Source organism: Podarcis filfolensis, assembly GCF_964270895.1.
Source record: "Podarcis filfolensis genome assembly, chromosome: 4".
Classification (NCBI taxonomy): domain Eukaryota; kingdom Metazoa; phylum Chordata; class Lepidosauria; order Squamata; family Lacertidae; genus Podarcis; species Podarcis filfolensis.
This window is the reverse complement of record NC_139607.1, coordinates 53,737,654-53,752,435: the sequence shown is the minus strand read 5'-3', so window position 1 is coordinate 53,752,435 and position 14,782 is coordinate 53,737,654. Positions and strand designations below refer to the sequence as shown.

At 41.1% G+C, this 14,782-nt stretch overlaps 1 protein-coding gene across 13 annotated transcripts in view; it reads right to left on the bottom strand.

The window, feature by feature from the left end:
* TIAM1 (TIAM Rac1 associated GEF 1) overlaps window positions 1-14,782 on the bottom strand; it is a 188,100-nt gene that overhangs the window by 102,477 nt on the left and 70,841 nt on the right. For 2 of the 13 annotated variants that reach the window (XM_083611259.1, XM_083611257.1), the window contains exon 1: window positions 10,299-10,607. The exons of 10 other annotated variants lie outside the window; for them this stretch is intronic. The gene's annotated coding sequence lies outside the window, so the exon portion shown is untranslated. Of the gene's footprint in view, window positions 1-10,298; window positions 10,610-14,782 lie in introns of those variants that run through there. One more of the 13 variants, XM_083611248.1, reaches the window with a different exon arrangement.

The following is a 14,782-nucleotide window of genomic DNA, read 5'->3' as shown; positions in this document are numbered from 1 at the left end:
AGGAACCCTGTAGGGGGCGGTGAAACAACAGGGGTGGGAGGGGCAATTTTCCATGGAGAAACAGCAGGTGGTGAAAACATAAAGACCTCCCCCCCCCCGGGTTTCTCTGCACAAGATTTCCTCTTTCCAAAACTCTTTCTTTAAAACAGAACCATGTCAGGGTTCCATTACATGTGTTCATGCATAACGTATAGTTAACAGCCAACATGTGTTTAAGTCCCATTCATTTCAATCACACTTAAGAAAGGCTGGAGATTTTGGGCCTCTGATTTCAATCAGCCCTGCCATCAAAAGGCAGTGTGTGACCAAAGGTCCACAGAAACAGTGGGCTTTCCATTGGTGGTGTTGTTTGAAGATGACAGATCCTGAGATGAATGAATGACAGAGCACCAAGCAAGCAAAATAGTCTCTCTAGAATGATATATGGCTGACCTCTCAACAAGCAATTGCCATACAGATAGATGTTTTGCTGGTTTCAAAAGCAGCTGCATGCCAGAAAGTGCCCAGGGAAACCTGATATTTAAATGCATGCATCTTATCTATATTTACTGAGGGAATGATAAAGGAATTTTATTACTATCTTTTGCATAGGCCTTAACATGCCTCAACACATTTTGAAATTTTGAAACAAAACCATATACAGGATTGTTGACTGCATATTCTGATGCACAGGGCATTTCCCCTCACCCTCTGTGTTATTTGAGAACCTTACCTAAAGCCACACTGCTATATATGGTGTCTATAGACTTAGCAAAAGGTAAACCAGACATAATATTTTCATGCAAATACCTCCCTCAGGCAGTGTAAGGATGTTTCAAATTAAGAAAGAGAGGTGTTTGCACATTCTGAAAGGGGCAAATGGATGCATGCTTTATATAGTTGTGCACACATGTGTATATCCATGAACTTGTTGAAGTTATCTTCTGCCTGGGAAATCATGGTAAACTGGTATGCTTTGTTTTTATTTTGGCGCATAATTTTTGTATCCTTCACAATAGGAAAACACATACAAGTAATCTAGTGGGGGGGGGATATTTGTCGCCTCAATTTCCTGTTGAAATTGACCATAACAGTAAAATTCAGATACTCCTATGAAGTGCAGAACAGCCCTCTTAAAATCTACGAGATTGCTCCAGTATAAATAGCTTCCAGACAACAGCCACCCACTGCCATTTGAAAAATGCAATCTATATGTAGGCACAGGGTTGGTCATTGGTGGTTTGTTTTTAAAATAAGGTGATTAGGTGAATTAGATGCACAAATGCCTTCTGCATGGGGAAAACAGATTTTTATCCAGCAATTCTACAATGTGGGAGTACATTGCAAGGGCACTGCCAAAGCTATTAAGTTTGCGGTAAGCTACTCTCCTGGTTGCTTGTGACCAGTATTAAAAACTGGGATAGAAAAGCTAGGAGCCAAATGACTCGTTGGACCTGGGTTGTGGCTGCCAAAACAGAATGTCTAGTCGCCATTGGGGGGGGGCAGTTTTTATTTATTATTTTGATAAGCATGAACTAATACACAGTTCACATTAGAGACACATTGTTAATATCACATTTTTATCAGAAATTGTTAATACATGTTTAAATTTGTGTTTATAATAAAAATATTGGTACCATACTTCAGTTTTCAAAACACTCTACTCTTTATTGTTAAACTCCTTAGCATATAGTCTGTCTTTAACATATGCTTTGGGGGTTCAACGCACATTCGTTTCAGTAATCCCTGAGTGTCAGCCAGGTGCAAAAAATGCCACCCAGACTTTTTGAGGTGCTTGCAAATGGGAGAATCTTTAGGCGCAAAATGCGTCTGGTGACCTGCTAATTTCAAACCCTGCTTGTGTCAAGAAAAAAATATTTAGAAAAGTTTTTCTAAACAGCAGGCATGTATGTGTAGGCAGGGCATCTGTTGACTTAAGGCCAAACTAGATACCTGGTGAATGAAGACCGTGATTCTGAGAGGAAAAGGAGAGGGTGGGGGATAGATACACCAGCCATTTCTCTTCTACAGCCGTCCCTCACCCCACACACACACATAATGCCAAACATTTGTCTAGGAATCAGAGTGGAAGGAGTGGGTGCAGGATAACCAAGATGACAGGGGAAGGATTGGAGAACCCCATACCTATTTGTGTACCTCTACAAACCATAGCTTCACCTACTGCTTTTTTCAGCTAGGTTCCCAGACTCAGGGTCTGCTGAAGCATGTCCTATTTCAGCCCTTATCTGCAAGGCTGGCTCTAGACATTCCTATGTGAAAGGCTGTACATAAGTTTGCAAGCTAGGCCACAATGAAACTGTGAGCACAGCAGTACAAGTTCAGCATTGTTTTGCTCGTATTTAGAACCAGCCAAATGTCAGCCAAAAGAAAACAGTGCTCATAACCCTCAATAATTACAATGCTGTCCGCAAATTAGTTAGTATTCTGATCTGTTTCAACAAAAGCAACTATCAATAAATATAAGCTCAGATGCTCCATGGCAACTCTAAAATACAAGCTAACTAATTAAATCTCTTACTACTCATAACTACTGAGCTGTAATTGATGGGTTTCAAGGAGCATTATAAAGAAACATTCTCACAATAATTTATAACTTGTAAGGCACCGACAGAATACTTTGGGTGACCATGAAGTGCACAGCCTGGAGGCTGAAAACACAAAGTTTGGAATGAAAAATGGCTAATGACTCTCTAAAGATAACTAATTAAACTCACAAAGTGCATTTTAAAAAATTTAAATGGTAATATCATATAATCTATGACCATCAATGATCTTCTACTAAATTAATTGATAAGAAGAAATAATTTGCATCGGATTTTTCCTGGTAGTTCTTAGCACCATTACTAGGGTAGCCATGTATTCTCCCTTGCAAAGGATTGCCCAGGCTGCCTAGTCTAAGTTCAGAGCAAAGGCAAACCAGAACAGTAACTCGACAACAGACTGAGCAGACACACAGGTCACCTGGCCACAGTCTTTCCCACTAGAAATTTATATTTATAATAATTATTTCTGAATCTGCATATATAAGCAAAAAAATCTGCAAATTCGCATTATATATGTTCAACTCTATTGGGAGAGGGAAATGTGGGTTTAATTGATCCTAGTTCCCAGCAATGTGCTTTGACTGCAACAATATTGTCCCCAAATAGTAATTGCTATGACCTGGTCATCTGATCCCTGACACAGCTGACAAAACTATATCTATATATTTATCTGTCTACATACATTTTCACCTCCAATTACTCTTTTAAAATATTGTGCATGATAAGGTAAATAAAGATTATTATTTTTCCTTCTCCCTCTCATATAATATAAACCTGGGGTCGTCCAACAAAGCAGAATGTTGGAAGATTCAGGATAGACTCTGTACAAACTGCATACTACAAAATTCATTACCACACAATGTAGTGGTGGTTTTATAAAGGGTGTTATAGAAATACATGGAGAATAAGGCTGTCAGTTGACTACTAGACTATGTGCCTGCAATGTCAAGGCATACTGCCTTTGAATACCAGCTCTGGGAGCACAAGTAGGCCTTCCTTGAAAAGATGGAAATATTAAGAACATGTTTCAGCCCTCTTGAGCACTAGGGATAGGGAAAGCTGCAAAATTGGAATGAAACCAAAGGAATGAATGGGCATGTGTTTAGAACCAGGCAGCTGAATAATGCTATCAGTGCCTTGGAGTTCTGAGAACTAATAATTGGTTATGGAAACAAAGTAGACATCATTTAGCAATATTCAAGTTAATAAAGATTTTAAAAACCCACAATTTCCTTAGTATATGAACAAATCTTGTAATAACTTTAGAATGAATAGTTCTAATCAACTCACATTGTCCCTATGTTTGGAGCTGCAGTTACTTACTGATTGTGAAATTGCAACACGATTTTTTAAAATGGGAAACAATTTATAAATAGAATCAAATAAATATCAGAATGTGGCACACGATTCTCACTTTTTCTGCCTTCATATCCCCTCTCCCATTACCCCCACAAAAAAAGAAATTCTTAGCAACTGTTTTTGAAGTTTCCAAAGATGAAGGCAAGCTTTGTGGGTTAACATGCCATCACTAAATAGAAGTTTAGTGGTGCTTTTGGTCTTTGTGGCTTCTGGCTTAACTACATAGCAAAACTACCTCAAGGCTTTTAATTTCATACTGACTTTGTAACTCTGGGGGATCTTCATTACAGAGGCCTTTCTTTTATGTCAATGGTTTTATTTCAGGTCTGTTTGACCTGACCACTCCCTGTCTAACAGATGCCTTTCCCTAGGCCTTGGCCATTATCATTCAAAAGTTTTAACAAGAGTTTCTTCACAAATGCATTTGTTGTTGTTGTTGTTTAGTCGTTTAGTCGTGTCCGACTCTTCGTGACCCCATGGACCAGAGCACGCCAGGCACCTCTGTCCTCCACTACCTCCCGCTAGAATATACACCAAAGTGAGCAGGGCTTTATTCATGCCTCAGGCTGATGAATGATAGACCAACAGGCCCCAGTGTATTAAAAGCCCCAATCCACAAAACTGTACTCTCAAAGAGCCCTCACTATTCCCAGGGTGATAGCTGTTGCTCAAGTTCTTACTGAACCCCAAGAAAGCAATGTTACAACATTTTCCTTAGACTTCACATAAGCCGCCCTGACATGCCATTACAGCAGTGAAAACCTATACCTTCATTATTCATGACTGTTGCTTGGAGGAAACCCAAGCCCCTTTCTATAGGACAGTTCCTTATGTTGTATGCCTATACTCAACCACTGCTAGCCAAGAACAGTGATCATCTGCCTCGTATGAGACAAAGGCAATCTACAAGATGCAGAGGTAGCTTTGTATTATTACAGATGCTTGGAGCTCTTTCTAATTAAGCAGTTCCCCCACAAAATAAAATAAAATAAAATAAAATAAAATAAAATAAAATAAAATAAAATAAAATAAAATAAAATAAAAATTTGGGGCCCTAGACTGGCGTAATTTATGGTCACCACTTCTCTCTCCTACCCCCTATGCTGTGTGTGTGTGTGTGTGTGTGTGTGTGTAACAGAGTAGTCAGGGGAGGGTGGTATCTCATATTGTGTAGGGCTTTGGAGCAGGACAAAGGACTCTCCACTCTTGTGATAGCCCCAAAGCTCAATGCAACATGAGAAATCCCTCTCCACAGAGACTCAGGAAAAAAACCCTCCATCTCAATGCATCCTACCCATTTCTGTGTAGGGGGAAAGTGAGGGTTTCTACTATCATGTTTGAGCTCCCAGTTCATCACTCCCAACTAGCTTGGCCAATTGTCAGAGATATTTCATAGATATTGCATAGAATCAGAGTTGGAAGGATCATTTATTCCAACCACCTGCAATGCAGGACTATGCAGCTGTCCCTTACAGGGACTGAATCTGCAACCTTGGCGTTGTCAGTATCATACTCCAGCCAACTGAGCTTAGCAACAGCTACCACCCTTGTGGGTTGAGGGAATTGTAGTAGTGTTTTCACTTCAGTGCTTTTTATACTCGTTGCGGAGTATTTTTCCTCTTTCCACACTAGGCTGTTTTTCTTAACCCTTCCTTAAGTGCTGCTACTATTATAGACACATTTCTTGAACTGGTAGAAGCTAATATACCCAAGAATTACCATATTATCTGCTTCTGCTATGAAAAACGGTAGACAGAATATGGCTTAACATACTTACTTTGCATGAGATCATGATCTAACCAGTTAAGCAAGTATGAGGGAGATATACACAAATGCTTTAATCCTGCTGCAGTCTATAGGATTTAACACTAGGCTAAACAACGTCCAAACCTTCAACATTTCTAAACAAAGAAATCCACCCTTTCATATAAAGAAAAGTACAATCAAGTGAGGTAGATTATCATTTTCCCACATTTGCACAGAGTTTCATCAAAAAACCCCCCTTTTGGGCTGGATTTGTTGGAAATGTTTTGTGTTCTGACTTCTTGAAAGCCTTGTGACTGTCCCACAGAGCAGCCAAACAACCAAAAGAGAACATACCTGCTGAGCTAAAGAAGGGAAATCTTCACATTTGTTTATTTGAGGGGGTATAGCCAGCAGTAAATATTTAAAGGCAAGCTGCATTCTGAGTCTAAATGCAGTAATGCTGAAGTACAATTCCATTCCCAACCGTAATTAAATTATAAATGTTTAAGGGATTTGTGTAACTTTTTCCCTCCGGTTCTGCAGTATCTGTAGCCTGACTCTGCTAATCCTGTGTTCAGTGCTCTGTATTCTGACCTCCTTAATATCTCCACGCAAGAATGCTGAAACGCTATAGTCTATTAATAATTTATTCCTCTCATCTAGCAATGGATTATTGTTCCATAAAACTCACTGGAACATGCTAGACGCACACTCCTCCCCTCCCCCTACGCAATCAACAGCCCAGAAGTACACTTTAAAAGGAAACAATGGTAAGCCTTGCCCCTTTGCACACTTGCTCTTAAGCATTGTGGTCGCTTAATTCTGGATTCAGCTGTGATTTACAAATTATTATTACGAAAGCGAAAACGGATTAAAAATGCAAGCGGTTGACGAGTTACCGTTTCACCCAGAGAGCTTTATCGCTAGTTGTATCAGGTTTTCTTGCATGATCAGTTTTCATAATAAAGCACAGGTGAACAGCATTAGGGTAAGACTGAGCATTCATTGAAACAGTGGCACATACCAGGTGACACCATAAAAATGAACAGATTGATTATGGAAAAAGGTTTTTGTGGGATATTTTTGATGAAGCTGACTCTAGGCCATGAAAGCTTTTGCCACAATTAATTTGTTGATTTTAAGAGTGCTGAAAGACGCTTGGTCAATGTTTAGGAATGCCCCTAATTGCCATGAAAGCCAACAGTGAAATATAGGATGCACCAGCCAAGAAGAAAATCAAATGATGTGAACTGAAAGTTTGCAACTCAAAATAAGGACAAGGAGAGAGGATGCTGCCTCCATCCTTAGATGAGAAGACAAGACCCAGGCCTTTATTTCTTGTAGGTTAATAGGTGCACAGGGAAGAATCTGTGAATGACCCAAGACAGATAGCAAAGGATGGCCGAACAACACTGGAATCTTCTAGGCAATATCCAGATAACCAACCTGGGATAATAGCCAATGAATATGGTTCTGTAAACAAGTAGATTAGAGCTGTTCCTCTTAACACCTCACCCCATTCAGTGGCCCAATTCAGACATAACTAGAAAAGTTGGATCAGATTCTGGTTCAAATACGGCAAGCCATGTTCTAGGCAATATGGATGAATTGGCAATATGGATGAATTGGCAAAATGACTGTTTGTTCCAAAACACAGTTGGGAGCTTGTCACCTCATCCTCTCGTGTGCAAATAACCACTGTTCAAATCAACAAACCAAAACTGCATAGTAAAACCAAGTTTGCATATTTAAAACAGTGCATTTTTGTCTCAAGCAGAAGTCAGTGTTACTGAGGATGTTAACATACTAGACATGCGGTACCAGTAATACTTTATCACTGACTCTATAGAAAGGAGAATCACAAGAGCCAGTTCCATATATGTAAAAGCTGGAAAGTATGGCCCTGACAGCTACCTAGAGTACGTCCTACACAAGCTCCATGAAATGTATGGTCACTTTCATAACATTTGCACAGTACTTTTGAGGAAACAACTAGTAAGGAAAAGTGCTCTAAATAAAGCTTTTTATAGGTACTACCCTACCTAAGCACATAATTGCCACAGCAATTTTCGGGGCATTTCAAAATGAAATTATCAGTTTTAAGATCAAGATGAGGTGACACACCCACACAAGCATTTCTCAGAGGCTTTTTTTAAAATAAAAAATGTTAATCCTCTTTAGATCAGCCCAGGAATGTAACGCTTCTAAAATGAATAACTGTCTTGACAATGGGGTTTTGAGATAATCAGATGAAGTGTCACAAGCAGCAATCACCTGTCTTAATTAAGGTACAGAAAATGTATTTTCTGTCTCTGCCCCTGAGAAATTATTCTAGATGACAAAGTACCACGTCGATGGATGACGTTTGGAATCCAGCTAATCTCTAGCTATATAATATCACACAATTCTCAGCAGAGAATATTCTTCTGAACTATATACCTACCATATGGAAATTAACAACTGGACAACAAAAATTGATTTTATGTGTTCTAATGGTAGCCAGGGACGCGGGTGGCGCTGTGGGTAAAACCTCAGTGCCTAGGACTTGCCGATCGTATGGTCGGCGGTTCGAATCTCCGCGGCAGGGTGAGCTCGCGTCGTTCGGTCCCAGCTCCTGCCCACCTAGCAGTTCGAAAGCACTCTTAAGTGCAAGTAGATAAATAGGTACCGCTTTATAGCGGGAAGATAAATGGCGTTTCCGTGTGCTGCGCTGGTGCTGGCTCGCCAGAGCAGCTTCGTCACGCTGGCCACGTGACCCGGAAGTGTCCTTGGATGGCGCCGGCTCACGGCCTCTAGAGCGAGATGAGCACGCAACCCTAGAGTCGGAGACGACTGGCCCGTACGGGCAGGGGTACCTTTACCTTTAATGGTAGCCAAGAGGCTGATATTGATGAACTGGAAGAGTAAAGATAATATCTCCTTTAATCAGTGGATTGATAATAACACTTGCAACCTACGAACAGACATAGACTCTGCTTGGATAAATACGACAATATTTGGAACAAATGTATACAATATGTAAAGGTAAAGGTACCCCCAACCATTAGGTCCAGCAGCGGACGACTCTGGGTTTGCGGCACTCATCTCACTTTACTGGCAGAGGAAGCCAGCATTTGTCCGCAGACAGCTTCTAGGTCATGTGGCCAACATGACTAAGCCACTTCTGGCGAACCAGAGCAGCGCACGGAAACGCGGTTTACCTTTCCGCCGGAGCGGTACCTATATATCTACTTGCACTTTGATGTGCTTTCGAACTGCTAGGTTGGCAGGAGCAAGGACCAAGCAACAGGAGCTCACCCCGCCACGCGGATTCGAACTGCCAACCTTCTGATCGGCAAGCCCTAGCCTCTGTGGTTTAGACCACAGCGCCACCTGCGTCCCTATACAAAATGTAGTATTAATACAAAATGTAGTAGACTATTAATATTTCTATTAGTATTAGGATAATAATATCAAACTTATAAAAGAATGTATGGGTTAGGGTATTTTTTGTATATATTCATATGCCCCCCCCCTTACACAGTTCTGTGTTTTGTTCTTTTTCCTTTTTCCTTCTTTTTGTATCACTTTACAAACAGGACTTCTCTGCAGGCTCCCTGCTTGTGGAATACTCTCCCCAGGGAGGTTCAGTTGGTGCCTTCATTATACACCTTTAGGTGCCAGACAAAAAAACATTCCCCTTCAACCTGGCCTTGGGCTGATTGACATCTAGTCAATCTAAATTGTGCTGTGGAAGGGGAGTGGTTATTGGTTTGTTTCTGTTCTTATTTTTATTATGCATTTTGTGTTTTCTGTATGGGAATTTTATGTTGTGAACTGCCCTGAGAACTATGGATATAAGGCGGTATACAAATTTAATAAATAAAAAAGTAACTAAATGCAGACTGCTAACCTGAATGCTTTTTATAGGCAGGGAAAGGGGCACTGGGAGTGAATTTATGGAAGCAAGGGGGCAGTGGAACCACTGCTTCAATATCTCAAACAAACAATAATACTACAAAAGGGCTGTGTTGCCTTAACACAAAAGTTTGGGGTTGCCTTAATAAAGTTCAGAGTAGCCCTGTAGAATGCACTGCAGCATTCAGAAATAGTTTGAAAGTCCAACAGCAGCAGACCAGAGCCCTTTGTTACATGTGTAAATGCTATAGAAACAACCTTCCTAGTTTTCAAGATTTCACTACTCGTAACAGGATCGTGAACGATACTGGAAATTTTCACAAGATGGCTTTAAACTGTTCTAGAGAAGGTAACTGGTAATTATGGAGCCAGACAGCTTTGGGAAAAGGTGCATCTTTAATGAGTAACATGAGATGCCTCTCTTTCTCTCAGGAAATACTGCTACTAAATCCAGCACTTCTTAACATTCAAAAACCATGTGCCTTTTCCTGCTACTGCCCTGCAAAGAGGGATAAATGCTTCGGAAAAAATGCACCTTTTAATTGTACATGAAGGAGGGAGATATGCCTACTTTTCAAAACAGAGGAAAGAACCATGCAGGTGATAATTCTGTCAGCACATAACCAACACCACAACGCACAGTGTGTGTACACACACAAACACAGAGGGAGGGGGGGGAGTCAAAAAAAGAGCTATAAAGTATATCCAACAGGAGAATTATCAGAGTTTCTTTTTACAAAGGTAACCACTTACCATTAATCAGTAGCACCAACATATCCTCTGGTCTCATTTCACAAAGCACTCAGATCCAGCCAGCAACAAAAAATGAGGAAGCGTGAGTCTTTCATTCCGCTTCTGGCTCAGAATGTGGGTGTAACTTGCTAAGTTTCATGCTAAGTAGAGATGGGTCATTTGGGTGTGTTTAAAAGGTTCTCTCTCATCCCCCTCTCCTCCCCCTCTCTGTAGTCAAGTCTAAGGCTTTGCTTTTGCATTTTTCACATGCAGAAGAGAGCAGGCTGTTGGGATCGTCTTCAACTTCCTCAAATCTAAATACTCACAAACACCACCCCAGCAGGGTCTCTTGAATAGGGATGCCTGTAACAGCGGGTTTAGCCAGTCACTGAAAAACACAGCAACCCAAGAGAAAGGCTAAACGCTTGGAATGGCACTTCAGCTGCTTTCACACATGTGCCCCATGAGCAACAGACTGAAGCCAAGTAATCTCCAGGAAAAGTCAAAACAAAGAGGAGGTGGGCTGCTCCTGCCTGAGGAGTTGGATTAGGGGTTATGATGTTCCTGCCAAACCAGGGCAGAATGAATGGCATGCCCAGAGGTTCAGTCTAGGATCTCTAGTCTCCAATACACACTCGAGTGAATGACATAGCAATAGCCCCATTCATTCCCACAATAACCCTACAGCTATAATCCTTGAAGCACTTTAGAGGAAATCTGTCCCCCATGCAAACTGTTCTCACATTGAGAGCTTGTGCTTCTCACTGCAGGGAGTGTGGGAGAAGTGATGTGAAGCTTCTGTTTTGGAACATACAAAGAAGAATACCAAAAAAAATAAAGCAGCGAGTCACTTGCACTTCCTGTTCCTACTCCTCCACTCCCTCCCACATATTGCATAATGTTCTATCTTGGGAAATGTTCTTCTTCCTCACTAGATCCACACATATCAGAAAGTTCTAGGTTGACCTGGAGGTTTGTTTCTAAGACTCAAAGAATATGTTCATCACGTCACTGAACAGTGCGCCAATACAGAACCATGGTCTTAGTATTCCAGGAAGAGCAGCCCTGCACAGAAAGTCCTGGATGGTCAGAACACCAGACAAGAATTCTTATTTTTTTACTGTATGTTTTATTTACCATGCACAAGGGTTGTTTGGAAAATAGCATTACTTATTATATTCCCTCAGTCATACAGAATATGACTCCACATAGAGCTTGAGAAACAATTCTGACATCATAAACATGAGTCTGGCAAAGGAGGACTATGGTCATCATGAACAAATTGGGACTATGCATGGGAGGGTGAGAGGCAACTCTCCAACACCACATTTTACAGGTCATCACCATCTGGAGGACCTGCTGGGGAATATGGAAAAGAACTTTGTAACCAACTTCACTATTTCCTAACGATATACAGAAATAAATCTGCAGACAAACCCCAATACAGTCGTACCTCGGAAGTGGAACGCCTTGCGAGATGAACGTTTTGGCTCCCAAATGCTGCAAACCCAGAAGTGATTGTTCCGGTTTGCAAATTTTCTTTGGAACCCGGACGTCCGTCGTGGCTTCCGATTGGCTGCAGGAGCTTCCTGCAGCCAATCAGAAGCCGCGCTTTGGTTCCCGAACATTTTGGAAGTCGAACGGACTTCTAGAACGGATTCCGTTCAACTTCTGAGGTATGACTGCGGACCAAATCAGAGGCCTTCCAACTACCACCCCAAACTCACCCCCAAATAGGCAATTCTATTTATGAGATACCACTATCTTCCTTAGAAGCTATAGTCTAGCGATAGTACCCTGGTGAATACTATTTAGGCAGCCATGAATTCTATGCACCAACATTCCCCACAAAATGGAAGGCTACAAGAAATTTTATCTCTGATGATGCCATAATTCATCTGACCACCAAGTTTTGCCATTTTCTCATCTCTATCCATTGTTTCCCTTCTATTCAGGTTGGTGACACTACCATGCAGACTCACTTTGCAATGGTATGTCATCATATTCATGGCTGACTTCAAGCAATACTTCCTCAGCTTCTATCTTCAAAAGGCATCTCCTGCACCTAAGATACATCACCTAGACCTACATAATGGAGGACCTTGAAAAATCATACCAGGATTTCTAACATTTTCCATCCCTTTATCAACCTAAGCCTAGACCAGTACATGTAGCAGTTTCAGTTTGTGGAACTATACAGTGAACAGATATGTAATTACCATCTTGTATTAAAAACCCACTGAACACAACATGCTTCCAGCTACTGCCCCATGCATATCACACAATCCATCATCTCTATAGCAGAGCCCTACAATACAACATCAACCACTTGTGCTGGTTTGTTTCTTCTATTCATGTGGTGTGCATTATCCAGCTCTGCTGCTACAGAGGATGGAACTGAATCCAGGTTTTGTATGCATCCAAGCTATATATGTACACAACCACACTATATGTGAGTTCCTCTGAACTACATGTAAGTCAAAGAGATATGAATACAACCACACATACTACTCCTTCTGTTGGGGAGAATCTCACCTTATAGGCAATAGCTTTTCGTACACAAGGCAGTGTGAATTTGGGATTTGCTTGTGCAACTGTAAGGCACATGAATGAGATGCAATGATCACCAAAACAGCAGCACAGATAAGCAATTTTCAGATATTCTCCACTGTCTTCCTCTGAAATACTGTGTGATTAATTCACACAGGAGCTTTTCCTAACTTCATTCTGAAATGCAGCTGATTCGGGAAACTGTAAGGAAACCCGGGAAAATCCTTATCCAACTGACATGATAAATTACTTAGAATGTTAAGTGTAACTTTGGGGTTTCAGTACTGAGAATACAACTACACAAATCTGCCATAAAAACACTACACTGAGATTTTCCAATATTACCATCATACATTATTGCTACTTGAAACGATCTCTGTGTGATGGCTACTCCATTCAGCAACCTTTGCGTACTGGCTCATCATGCAACTCTTTCCACATTGTATGGTTTATTCCCACACCAGTAACAAGCGGTTGTGATGGCAGCTCACAACAACAAGATAACAAACAATTTTGCAGGGGACAAGTCAGCAACGCATATAAATGGGTAGATTCGACTTGTAACATAATTAATGGTGCTTGCAAAATGAATCACAGGACAATTCTATCTGGAAGGAAGCTCCATGGTGTTTAATGGGGGTTGTTCACAGGTAAGCATGCACAGATTGCAGCCTTAATCAATGCCCTTTCTATCGTGCATAACCATGCACTTTGACATGTGATGACTCTGGATGTCAAATGGTCAAGTTAAATCAAAGGCCTTGCTTCACTCAACCAATAAAAGAAAGCCCAGCACAAACATTAGTTTAAATTCAGGTTGGGAAAATGAACAACACTGATTGTGAAATATTACTAACCAGGACACTGAATAATAAACCTCATATTTCTGAACCAAATCTACAAGCATTGGGGTCAGATCCATTGTTGTTGTTCTGTTAGTACAGACTGCCTCTTGCTCAAGAAAACTTCATCTCTCCCCTGCAGCCAACCCACACTCTCAAAATATGCCCTAGAGGATTGGAAGACCCAGGAGGCAGATTCTGAGGGCGCTCAGGGAAACGAGACGAAGGGGAAGTCCCAGGGCATGAGTGGAACTTGTAGACACATAAAGTTGGATATACAACTCGTGGTATTCTTAGAATTTTCCTGGGGCTAATCTGAATGTAATTTCAGAGGGGAAGCTACATTATTCAGCTGCAGCAAAAACAATGAGTGATTAATTTTCCAACTGTTTGGTATAGATATGTTTAGTAAGACCATGGTTATGCAAAAAGAAGTAGTATTTTATCGTTCTAAGAAGATGCACATGAACATACACACATACATGTACTATGATAATCCCATTCACAGGCAGCTTGCGTTCTACATTTCTCCATTAATTTCTCAATTTTCACGCCACTGCAAACACTTTACCTATAGCCCCCTAAGGACCTCCTCCTCCTTTCCCTTTGACACAAACTAGACGAGAGCAGCCCAGCACACAGAAATCCTCCTTATCAAAGTCAGCCTTGCTGCCACAGAGATGTATTCAGTGAGTAGCTGTAGGGGCAGTGATGGGATGGAGGATGAGGGCCACAACCAAAACCATCTCAGGCTTTTTGATTATCTAACCTTACTTACCAAGCTTGATGGATTAGGGCAGGGGTAGCCAATGTGGCACCCTGCAAATGTTGTGGGACTTCAACTCCCATCATCCTCAGCCAGCATAGCCAATGGCCAGAGGTGCTGGAAGTTGCAGTCCAGCAACATCTGGAAGGCCCCATGCTGCCTGACTCTGAATTAGAGATTTTAAAAATTAAACATAAAATTCTTTTCCCAAAATCCCACTGAAAAAATGGATGTACGGAATACCTACTTAAATCTCCATTAAAACAGCTAAAACATAATGAATTCTACCCGGCCCTTGTATGCACTTAACCCTGGTCCCCGAAAGCCAAACCTAATAAAAAGGACTT